The 13,082-nt window shown below is 45.7% G+C and overlaps 1 protein-coding gene across 2 annotated transcripts in view; it reads right to left on the reverse strand.

Annotated features, from left to right (window-relative positions):
- Window positions 1–12,750, reverse strand: part of LOC123999468 (sphingosine 1-phosphate receptor 2-like) — a 33,981-nt gene extending 21,231 nt beyond the window's left edge. Inside the window, exon 1 of one of the 2 annotated variants that reach the window (XM_046305304.1) lies at window positions 11,751–12,750. The gene's annotated coding sequence lies outside the window, so the exon portion shown is untranslated. Of the gene's footprint in view, window positions 1–11,651 lie in introns of both variants that reach the window. The other variant, XM_046305302.1, reaches the window with a different exon arrangement.
- Window positions 12,751–13,082: the final 332 nt, after the last annotated feature.

Here is a 13,082-nt window from a genome sequence, read left to right on the forward strand (position 1 = left end):
TTTCAACCAAATGGACTTGTGGATAACAAAATCAGTGCGACGACGTTGTTCTTTGCTTGTACCAAATAAAAATCTAAAAAGTTTAATGGGTTTCCATTCAATTCAACTCTCCCAATAGTGTTGTCACAAAATGTTTTGTTAAATAGCACATGTTCCTACTCTAGTCTTGGCACGTGGACTCCCAGATACAGTGAGGGTAGGCTAGTCTACATGATGAGATTATTATGGATAAGAGCGAGAATATTTGTATTTGTCAAACGGTGGTCAAGCATCGATCGTCATGTCACCAGAATAAGACCCCCAAACAGTTATTGGGAAGGAGCATCAAGCTCCACCCTGTGAAGTTCATCACAACTGATTTCACCTGTAGCTTAATAAACTGCATGGTTTCCTGAGTCGTAGTGGGAGGACCACACACATATCATTGCGTGACTCCAAGTTTACTTTGATATGATAGTTATTATATCAATATTTGCACATAAAAAGGTCTTTCCACCTCCATTTCTCGCATAATACATTTTACAGACAAATTTATCTGTCTGCATTTCAAAATTGTACCTACACTTTGTTTCCATCATAGCTGTCGTGATTTATTTTGTATAAAAGGTATGACTTTACTTGCATAAAAACTGTGGACGGAAACGTGGTTAGTGTCACAAAGGAAGCGCGGTAGTAAAAGATAACAGTAGGCTAATGTTCTCACGGCACTAAGACACGTACACACTAGTCACATTACTGGTAAACCACAGAGGCAAGGCTCGGAATATTTACACTCAGCCCGGAGGCCTGCTTGTCTCCATCCAGCTCTGAATATTTACACTCAGCCCGGAGGCCTGCTTGTCTCCATCCAGCTCTGAAACTGAAAAGAATGCGAATGCAAGGCTCAGTAGTTTCAACAGGACAAGTCCGTCTGAACCAGTATTCTGGCTCGCTCAGAGCAGTGGGGGGGGTGGCGGCAAGGAGCTCTGTTCTTCTGTTGGACCTGAACATAACCGGTTGGTCCGGGTCAGAACCCTTCAGTTTGGAACAAGGTGTTCCATTATGGGTCAGATCTGGAACCAACAGCTGAGCTCAAGGGAGGATGAGGTTGTTTCAGGTTTCAGCAGCGCTGCTATTCTCACATCTCTGTGTTGTTTAACACAGTCAGGTATTCCTAAACGAATAGGCTTTGAATGCACATTCACCTTTTCTTTGTCCCAGCTCCTATTCTGACCTGATGCTCGAACTTGGACTCCAACCCTACTCTGGTTCTAATTCTGTTGCCTGGCTAGGATACGGTGTGTAATGAGGGTTTGGGATAACGCACAGCATCCATGCGCACAGCATCCATGTGATCGTGCATGTATGCATGCTAATGAATGTAAGCACTATAGAAGCAGATTCCAAATGCTTTGACACATCTCTGTGTGTGTGCAATATTAGTCGTGTGTGTGTGTGTACACAAATTGGTGGTGAGGGTGCGGGCAGTGACTGTGACACGACAAACTGCATGCTTGTTCCTATGAGGTTCCTGTGATCTTTCTATGCATCAATAACAGCAGACTGTCACGGGACAGAGAGCTGGGAGGCCACAATAGAGGAGAGGGGGATGGTGCCAATGAAAGAGATGAGAAGTGTGGAAAAAAAATATGGTAGCATCTATAGGGCCGAACAGAGGGGGACAACGCAGTTCTGATGGCTTTTAGATTCTGTTTTAGATGCTGCATTGAAGCCTTCCGTATTTTATTAATACAGACCTGTATTCAGAGCTTTGCTGTCAGAAAAACACATGGTTGCCTAGTGAGAGAACACGCTCTACGAACATTCAACTAAGTTTTAGACAGGATGACATTTTCTTTAGAAACAAATATCAAGAGCTAGCCAATGTGTCTCCTGAAAAACCAGGAGGATATTTTGACATCCAGAGACCTCCCGAGCACTGACATATAAGAGCAGCAATCCCCCCTGAGACTGGACACATACAGTCACAGTACATGGTAAAAGCAGACCACATACAGAGGCACAGTGAGCTGTACGGAAACAACCCAAGAGGTTCAGTTTCAAGTCACATGCGCAAGTACAGAAAAATGCCTTTCTTGCTAACTCAAAGCCCAACAATGCAATAATCCATAACAATTGAATACTAGAAGAATAATTACATTTACATTTACATTTAAGGCATTTAGCAGACGCTCTTATCCAGAGCGACTTACAAATTGGTGCATTCACCTTATGACATCCAGTGGAACAGCCACTTTACAATAGTGCATCTAAATATTTTAAGGGGGGGGGGGTGAGAAGGATTACTTTATCCTATCCTAAGTATTCCTTAAAGAGGTGGGGTTTCAGGTGTCTCCTGAAATAATATATATGATATACACAATAACGTAAATAACGTAAGAAAGTAGGCATACTATATAAGGCAAATATTTAAAAAGTCAGTTCCAATACCATATTTACAGGTGCAGGGATACTGGAGTGATGGAGGTAGATATGTATAGGGATAAAGTGACTGAACAACAGGATATGAGATAAACAGAGCAGCTTGCATGTGAGTGGGTGTGCAGAGTCCGTATAAATGAATGTGCATATTATGTGTGAGTGAGCGAATGATGGAGCGAGTGTTTGTTGGAGTGACAGTGGGTGTGAGTGTGTAGGGCCCTGTGAGTGTGCAGGGCCCTGTGAGTGTGTAGGGCCCTGTGAGTGTGCAGGGCCCTGTGAGTGTGCAGGGCCCTGTGAGTGTGTAGGGCCCTGTGAGTGTGTAGGGCCCTGTGAGTGTGCAGGGCCCTGTGAGTGTGCAGGGCCCTGTGAGTGTGCAGGGCCCTGTGAGTGTGCAGGGCCCTGTGAGTGTGCAGGGCCCTGTGAGTGTGCAGGGCCCTGTGAGTGTGCAGGGCCCTGTGAGTGTGTAGGGCCCTGTGAGTGTGCAGGGCCCTGTGAGTGTGCAGGGCCCTGTGAGTGTGCAGGGCCCTGTGAGTGTGTAGGGCCCTGTGAGTGTGTAGGGCCCTGTGAGTGTGCAGGGCCCTGTGAGTGTGTAGGGCCCTGTGAGTGTGCAGGGCCCTGTGAGTGTGCAGGGCCCTGTGAGTGTGTAGGGCCCTGTGAGTGTGCATAGTGCAAATACTGAAATAAAAGGTCAATAAAGATACAAGTTAAAGTCTGCGTAACTATTTGGTTAGCTATTTGTCAGTCGTATTGCTTGGGCATGGAAGCTGTTCAAGAGCCTGTTGGTGTCAGACTTGATACACTGGCACCTCATGCCGAGCGGCAGCTGAGAAAATTGTCTATGGCTTCGGTTCGGTGGTTGGGGTTTTTGCTGACTTTCCGGGCCTTCTTTCACACTGCCTAACAGAGGTCCTGGATGGCAGGGTTGTCTGCGATAGCGCTGTGTGCGGTAGCCATGCTCTTTAGTTTAGCGCCAACCTCAGTGTTAATCCAGGGCTTTTGATTGAGGAAGTAGCGAACCCTGACCGTGGGTACAACGTTGCTGATGCATTTTCTAGCGAAGTCATTGACGGAGGTGGTAAACTCGTCAACGTTAAATCAGTGGAGTCTCAGAACATATTCCAATCAGCGCTAGCAAAGCAGTCCTGAAGCATACCCTCTGATTCGGGTGACCATTTCTCAACGGAGCAAATTGCGGGTACTTCCCGTTTCAGCTTCTGCTTGTAAACAGGAAGCAAGAGTACGGAGTCATGATCTGATTTGCCAAATGCCAGACGAGGGAGGAGATTGTATGCTTGCTTATGGGTAAAATAGCAGTGGTCTATGACTTTCTCCCCTAGCGGCGTTGGAGACGTGTTGATGGAAGTGGGGCATCGCGTGTCTTAGCGATGCCGAATTAAAATCGCCGGAAACCAGAAAGGCGGCCGCTGGGTGTAGGGCTTCCTGCTTGTTTATAGCCTTGTACAGCTCGTTAAGTGCCAGTTTATTATTTTGATTGGCCTGAGGTGGTATGTATACAGCAGTCACAATAACAGCTGAAAAGATTTGGGAGTTTGCGCCATGCTACGACTATTTCACTGGCTTGCAACCTCTCTAAAAGGTACCTTGATGGAACAGTTGTATGTGTGTATATTTGTGTATGTATGCTATAATATTAATAGTGAGCAGGTCTGAAAGTACTCTGCCATGCTGTGGGGGTATGGTTTTGAGGGCAGTGAGAGAACGACTACTTGACTTTGACCGGGAGCAGAGAGAGGATCTCACAAGAGTTACAACATTTGACCTGTTGTCACGATTGGTTGAGACAAACATCGTCCATTTCAAATTGATCTGCCAACTCCTATAAAGCATTCTGAACTGCTGCATGACCTCACTCCAGTTCAGTTACTCGTGGCATGTGTTTTTCTTTGTGCAGTTCACTTAAAATCCCATTTCAGTATGTCAGTCCATTAATAATGAGAGGAAGTAGGCCAGCCAATACAGAGTCTGTCAGTCTGCCACATCCATCTTTATTCATAATCACACATTAGAGATGTATCTCCAATATGTTGTTAATGGAACAGACCTTCTTTCAGAGTTCGAAGTCTCAGTAAGCGAGTCAAACACTGCTCTAAGAACTTTAATCTGAGCTTCTCCCACTTGAACAATCCTGAAAGGCCTGACTCCAACTCCTTGTCTCCCTCCTTCTCCTTGTGGGGGGGGGGGGTTGAAGAAGCACAGCTTTTCTTCCAGCTGCACAAACAAAGACAGCTCAGAATAACAATGGCTGCCAGAATGGAGGGATGTGGGTGGGGGTGGGGTTCCAAACCACACATCTCCATGTGTACCTGCTGCAACATCACTGAAACATGACCACTGACTGGGATTGACCAGACACCAGGAAACCACAATCTGACCACATTGATTAACCATACAGCTGTAGCAGGAGAGCGGAGCTCATTCCACCCCCTACCGTAAATCACAGTATTCGTACACTGTACAGTTCTCAAAGTGTTGTCGTCTTCTTCGAAAGCCACAAAACCAAAATGAAAATGTTGAGGTGGTTTGTTATTGTTTCATGTGCCATGGATGAAATATCCAATATTGCAATCCAATAACCTTTCTTAGGCTAATTACTTAGATTGGCAGAAAGTTTCTGCCAGTCTATGGGTGGTCCACAGTGAAGTTAAAAATACTGTATGATACAGACATGCCTCTATCACAACTGTGCAGGATGATTTGAACCAAATCCCTCTAATGATATGTCAGGCATGCTGGTATGTTGGTGAGGGTATTAGGGTGCGTAGCCATGGATACGTTTATGGTTAAGTGACTAGAGAAGACGGGAGATTTAACAGGACCTTTTAAAGCTGTTGGATTTGAGTAAGGAATTTAAACATCATCCTGGACTGAAATACCCCAAACCTTTCCCTCCTCCAAATGTCTGCTCAACTAAATATTTATAAAGTATTCCTGAGATCACGTCTGACAGTGAGTCCGGGTGTGTTAGACAGATTACGTTTTGAAATAGTTTCATGTGTCTGTGTGTGTTGGGAATGGGAAAAAAGCAGAGCAGGCCATATATTTCCTGAACGGAGACACTCCCAGTTCTTGGCTGTGTATCAGAAAGCTACATGCTGTCAGCTGTTTGTTGCAGCTTGTACTTCTGCAGCCTGCGAACAGAAGGCACTTATTTTTCTACAGCTGCCACACCCAGGAAAAGTGTTTTTCAGGCTTGCGGAGATTCTCATTTGGGCAAAAGACCGTCCTCTCATTGACTTCTCCTTTCTCTCTCCTCCGCGACCCGGTAAAACCGATAAGTGGTCGAGCGTTAATTCGTTAGTAGGCGAACGAAGGAGGTTGCTCCCCTCCTCGATTACCAACTTCGACAGAGGATGCACAAGAGTATCCACACCACAGGAGGTTGGTGGCACCTTAATTGGGATCGACGGAATTGTGGTAATGGCTGGAGGGGAATGGTCTCAAATACATCAAACCCATGGTTTCCATGTGTTTGTTGCCATTCCAGTCACTCCGTTCAAGCCATTATAATGAGCCGTCCTCCCCTCAGCAGCTTCCACTGATCCTCACAGCAGGTAGCGCAGAAGTGTTTTAATACCCGCCACACCCCCTTTGAGTCAGCTGATGTTTTCCCGAAGGAGAAGAGCACGCACACGTTTATAAATTATATGCTACTTATCCTTTAATCTAGAATATTGTACTAACTACATTTGTTTTGATCACTTTATACATCTATTTGGGGATCCACCCCTGTAAAGGCTTTACACACATTGGTTGTAGGATACATTGTTAGTCAGTGCTGCAGCTCTTATCTGTAAGTAGGGGATTGACACGTGACTGTTTCCTTTTAACCCTGCCTGTACAAGCCAGAACGTTGTTGCGCCCGTTGTTCCCTTCTCTGATCTTTCCGCTGTCCGTACTCCTTTCTGAAATGGCTGACTAAAGTAAAGTGACTGTGTGTAGTAGACAACATGAGCCTTCAGCGTCCCTGAGGAAAAAGACTTCTCACTGCTCGTATTAGTGGCCTCGCTCTCCCAGGATTGGAGCTGAAACATGAGCATCCTTTAGGGACGACCCCACCCACATCTCCCTCCGACTTCAACCCCCATGTGACCCGGCTTCCGACCTGGCCTAGAAATAATCCCACACATCCAGTTCCCACTGCTGAATTATCATCAATTTATTTATCCATCCGTTTACTTTCTACATTGGTTTATTTATTTGTCCATTGATTTGACTTCCATTTCTCACGCGCTACTTCTCCTTGCAGTCTTCCTCCATTCAGTAGGCTTTGGTGACCCTGGGGCCCATGGGGGGGTTCAGTTCATGAGGGATAAACTGGTGACTGAGCAAGGAAGGAGCCAGGGTGGGTAACAGCACCCAGAGACCTCCTGACCCCAACATGATGATGTCATGATCTGCTGGATTTAACCAGAGAGCAGTCTGACATCATGGAGTTTAGATTCACTCTATACGGACTGCTAAACCCAAAAACATGCGTCAGAGCCAGAGATCCAATGAATCCCTTTAAATAATTTTTTTGGTCTTTAACAGTAAGTCTGCCTGGTTACACTGTGTGGATGCTGCTGTCATGTCTGCCTGGTTACACTGTGTGGATGCTGCTGTCACGTCTGCCTGGTTACACTGTGTGGATGCTGCTGTCATGTCTGCCTGGTTACACTGTGTGGATGCTGCTGTCATGTCTGCCTGGTTACACTGTGTGGATGCTGCCGTCATGTCTGCCTGGTTACACTGTGTGGATGCTGCTGTCATGTCTGCCTGGTTACACTGTGTGGATGCTGCTGTCACGTCTGCCTGGTTACACTGTGTGGATGCTGCCGTCACGTCTGCCTGGTTACACTGTGTGGATGCTGCCGTCACGTCTGCCTGGTTACACTGTGTGGATGCTGCCGTCATGTCTGCCTGGTTACACTGTGTGGATGCTGCCGTCATGTCTGCCTGGTTACACTGTGTGGATGCTGCCGTCATGTCTGCCTGGTTACACTGTGTGGATGCTGCCGTCATGTCTGCCTGGTTACACTGTGTGGATGCTGCCGTCATGTCTGCCTGGTTACACTGTGTGGATGCTGCTGTCATGTCCGCCTGGTTACACTGTGTGGATGCTGCTGTCATGTCAGCCTGGTTACACTGTGTGGATGCTGCTGTCATGTCCGCCTGGTTACACTGTGTGGATGCTGCTGTCATGTCCGCCTGGTTACACTGTGTGGATGCTGCTGTCATGTCCGCCTGGTTACACTGTGTGGATGCTGCTGTCATGTCCGCCTGGTTACACTGTGTGGATGCTGCTGTCATGTCCGCCTGGTTACACTGTGTGGATGCTGCTGTCATGTCCGCCTGGTTACACTGTGTGGATGCTGCTGTCATGTCCGCCTGGTTACACTGTGTGGATGCTGCTGTCATGTCCGCCTGGTTACACTGTGTGGATGCTGCTGTCATGTCCGCCTGGTTACACTGTGTGGATGCTGCTGTCATGTCCGCCTGGTTACACTGTGTGGATGCTGCTGTCATGTCTGCCTGGTTACACTGTGTGGATGCTGCTGTCATGTCTGCCTGGTTACACTGTGTGGATGCTGCTGTCATGTCTGCCTGGTTACACTGTGTGGATGCTGCTGTCATGTCTGCCTGGTTACACTGTGTGGATGCTGCTGTCATGTCTGCCTGGTTACACTGTGTGGATGCTGCTGTCATGTCTGCCTGGTTACACTGTGTGGATGCTGCTGTCATGTCTGCCTGGTTACACTGTGTGGATGCTGCTGTCATGTCTGCCTGGTTACACTGTGTGGATGCTGCTGTCATGTCTGCCTGGTTACACTGTGTGGATGCTGCTGTCATGTCTGCCTGGTTACACTGTGTGGATGCTGCTGTCATGTCTGCCTGGTTACACTGTGTGGATGCTGCTGTCATGTCTGCCTGGTTACACTGTGTGGATGGTTGACTGCCGGTGTGTTGGAGCTGTTAACAGCAGCACTCCAGGACTCTGTCACTTGGGCCAGAGATGAGTGTGTGAAGTGAACGTGTGTGAAGAGGGTTGGCAGAGGTCAGTGGTGGCTGCGGCGTGGCGGGTTTTGTTCTAGTGTAATGAGCCGTGAGGTCACATGGTCCCAAAACAGATGGCCAGTCGCCTGGATCAGGTTAGATCTCCAGCCTGTCACCCCCACCCCCAGTAGCACAGGCGTCCCATCCACACCCGAAACAACCCACAGCACCATCACAACATCCCCATCTCACACCTGATATTCTTCTCCACCTACATACACTGAAAACACCAAACATTATGAACACCTCCCCCCTTTACACTCAGAACACCCTCGATTTGTCAGGCATGGACTCTACAAGGTGTCAAAAGCATTCCACAGGGATGATGGCCCATGTTGACTCCAATGCTTCCAATGACTCCAATGCTTAGCAGGATGTCCTTTGGGTGGGGGACCATTCTTGATACACACAGGAAACTGTTGTGTGAAAAACCCAGCAGCATTTCAGTTCTTGACACAAACCAGTGTGCCTGGCACCTACTACCTTACCATGTTCAAAAGCACTTAAATCTGTTGTCTTGCCCATTCACCCTCTGAATGGCACACACACAATCCATGTCTCAATTGTCTCAAGGCTTAAACATCTGTCTTTAACCTGTCTTCTCCCCTTCCTCTACACTGATTGAAGTGAATTTAACAAGAGACATCAATAAGGGATCATAGCATTCACCTAGATTCACCTGGTCAGTGTATGTCATGGAAAGAGCAGGTGTTCTTAATGTTTTGTACACTCAGTGTATGTCCTTCTCCCACCCACCACCCCTCTCAAATTATGTTATCATGGAGAAATGTTTGCTTGTCTTTATTTGGTGTTTTTTTTGTCTGTCGTGGTTCCCATGTGCATCTAAGCATTCAGTTAGTTTAGCGCTCTGTTGCCATTGGTTAAGCATGAGCTAATGTCATCAGGAGCCTTTAACATTTTAGAGATGTTTAATGGCCAGCACACTGAGAGAGAGCTGAGGAGAGAGAGCTGAGGAGAGAGAGAGCTGAGGAGAGAGAGCTGAGAGAGAGAGAGAGAGAGAGAGAGAATGATGAATGGGTGTTTTTATCAGGGTAATAAAACACTAGTTCCTCCTCCTTATCCGCTTATCTCTGTGTTTCTCTTACCCATGGATAGATTACCGACACCCTCATTCTGTGTGGGTGTGTCTGGAAGGTAGTTTTGCATAATGCTGTTCTTTCAGAGAGCAGAAACGTGCAGGGTGCATTTATGCTTTTCATTGTCAATTTGACCCAAAACTGGGCTCCTAACAAACAGTATTTCATTCATCCTGGCCAAGGTGCAGAATGGGTCATAAACACACCATAACAGACATCACCTAAAACCACACAACCCAGACAACTATGACACATCTTGTTCCACACATCTTAATCCACATATTCAACACACTGAACTGTAATGTCAAGCAGTGTCAGAGGAAGGCCCTAAAAACTGTCAAAGACTGCAGCCACCCAAGTCATAGACTGTTCTCTCTGCTACCGCCCGGCAAGCGGTACCGATGCACCAAGTCCAGAACCAAAACGACCCTGAACAGCTTCTACGCCCAAGCCGTAGGACTGCTAAATAGTTAACCAAATATCTACATTCAACCTTTTTTGCGCTCTCTTTTGACTCATCACATACGCTGCTGCTGTTTATTATCTATCCCGTTGCCTAGTCACTTTACCCCTACCTATAATACCCATCTACCTCAATTACCTTGTACACTGTATAGACTCATTTTTCTTCTTCTATTGTGTTATTGACTATATGCTTGTTTATTCCATGTGTAACTGTGTTGTTGTTTGTGTCGCACTGCTTTGCTTGATCTTGGCCAGGTCACAGTTGTAAATGAGAACTTGTTGTCAACTAGCCTACCTGGTTAAATAACAGGTGAAATATTATCGACTACATACTGGTACCCAGTATATATAGCCAAGTTACCATTACTCATTGTGTATTTTTTCCTTGTGTAATACATTTTTTCTATCATTTTTAAATGTTTCTCTCTTCATTGTTGGAAAGGGCCAGTAGACTAAACCTGTTGTTTACAAAGCATGTGACAAATAAACTTAGATTTGATTTTGTAGTCAGCTAAGACCTCAGCATATAATACATGTACAGTATGACAGATAGGTTAGCCTAATGTAATGGTTTGTGAAAGTGTGCAGCAAGTAGGTAAGGGCTTTTACAATATAATTATGAACAGTTTCTTTATCTTTTAAGATAAAACTGAGCAGTGTTGCTAAATATATATATATATATATATATATATATATATATATATATATATTAGCCTTTATTCATTTTGGAACACTTGAAAACATTTTAGAATGGAAATTAGGTTAAATCCACCAGGCACTTGGGGACCCCGATCCGCCCACCAAGCAGCTCCGCTCCGGTGAGATGGTATAATGGAGCCTTTTGTTTTATTAAAACATCCTTTCAGGACAATGCGCCCTATACAGTGACGGATGAGCGGACCTCGACAACACACGAGGGGGGCACAGCGGGTCTTGCAACCGCTACAAGACGTATAGAAGCCCCCTGCGAAGCTAAAGCCAGGGGACCACAGCCCCACCCCCCTCGACAAACCACAATACACAGAGCAGTAGTGGATCCGCCAGCAGCGGGCACCGTGGCTTGTTAATATTTAATGGATCATGTTACTCATTAAACACAACGTTCCAAAACATCTGTTATTCTCGGAGAATAAAAACAACATATTTATTGAGGGATAATCTTCTGGTTGTTCGATTAACCATCTAATGTACAACCTTGAGGGACACTAATAAGGCATCACCCAAGACACCCATAAGCTTCTCTTCGAATTTGTGTGTGGTTTCCTTTCACGTTATATACTGATAACCTCTCAACACGTTTGACTGCATCCTGGTGATCATTCATGCTGCCCAATTCTAGTATCATTCGGGTTACTTAAACAATCCTGTGTGATTAGACGTCAGTGGTTGCCACTAAATACGTGCAATAGGTCTTTGGGTAGGTTAATGTAAAATAATAGTCTATATCTTCCCAAAATGGGCGAAGTTCATAACCGCCCTCGTGTGTTGCAGACTCGCTGCACATTGTTCATTGATTGATAGTTTCTTTGTTTTTCTAACAAACGGCACGTGTAGAGTGTACACTTGCCACAATTGTACAATTTGGCTGGTAGGTTTACACATGAAACCACTTACCCCATGTGCGAAGTTGTCCGGTGTAGTTGTGGTTGTTGTCGACAAAGGTGTAGCATGTGGCTACCTATCTCCAAATCAAATGCATTTTCAAAAGTTCACCTGATTTGTGAGCGCTGTCTTCTTCTGGGTCGAGGGTAATGAGGACAATCAAAAGTTCGGATGACGACTGGGCAGTGTTGCTTGTCTGGTCAAAGGTAAATCCATAGCTGGAACTACTCTGCCTCCAAAAAAAAGTATATACTGCGAAGACTGAATGATTCCCAATACAAAATACTTTAAAGACAATGCCTAAGACTTTTCGTTTGGCTCATACTTTCTCCTTTGTTGCTCTATTCCCAGTGTCCGTGTGGTTGTTCCTTCTCTAACTCTGAGAACAACAGCTCCACCGGCTATGGAACAACAGGGAGGCGCGCGCACATTACGCGCCGGTCACACACATATTTCCTCAGAACCACTGTCGAAACGTCCTACTACAGAATATGAACACCAGTCCCATTGGTGGTTAATGGTGTTCACTTATAATGTTCAAATAAACCCTCTACCTTTATTCATAGTCACTAATTAGACTTACAGGATAACAAATTGCATTTTCATTGTGAGATTTTCTCTGTCCAGTGTACAAATGAAGTCCAGATGTTTTCGTCCTTAATGTTCCACCACCTCACTTCCGGAGCCCTCGCGCTCCCTGGATGAACGCGAGTCCAGTGCTCCTCCAAATCTAAACTAGCCTGAGACCTGAGGAGTCTTCTGACAGACTACAGTACTAGAATTACTGTCTCTGGCATACAGGCTATTCATATACTGAATAATTTCAGTGTTTCCCATACATTATTTGTAATTAGATTTTACTATTAGGGAAAGGAAATGTATTTGCATTTCAACTTTCATATGGCTCATAGCAAAACATGTAAATAAGCGTTGAGTCAGTTGTTCATGTTGACTCATTCTTGTTTTTGTCTTGAATCAATACATCATGGCAATTGGTCTGCTGTCAGTCAAGAAGGTAGGGCAGAGGTGAGTATGGGCATGTTCTGTCAGTCATTATCAAGCCAGAAATCCAGCCTAGCTACTGTACCGTGATGCAGAGTCAAATCAAATCAAATCAACCGTGATGCAGAGTGACATCAATGTAATGCTGTTGTATACAGCAGCCAGAGACCACATGACACATTACACACATCTTGGTGGCAAATTAAACTAGGTAATGAAACTCACACAGATTAAACATATAGTCCATAAACTGTCTGCTTTCTCTCCCTGTGTTGGTGAGTGAGTTGAGAGTGAATAGAGCTGCATAGTAAGAGGAGACAGGCAGTGATTGGGCAAACCCCACCCACCAACTGTAGACATCCTTCCCACCTTTCTTCCTTCCACCTCTCCTCCTCCACCAGCTGCGTGGGAGGTGTTCTCTCAGAAGCAGGGAAATTGTGA

This window comes from Oncorhynchus gorbuscha, linkage group LG16, assembly GCF_021184085.1.
Source record: "Oncorhynchus gorbuscha isolate QuinsamMale2020 ecotype Even-year linkage group LG16, OgorEven_v1.0, whole genome shotgun sequence".
NCBI classification, from domain to species: Eukaryota; Metazoa; Chordata; class Actinopteri; order Salmoniformes; family Salmonidae; genus Oncorhynchus; species Oncorhynchus gorbuscha.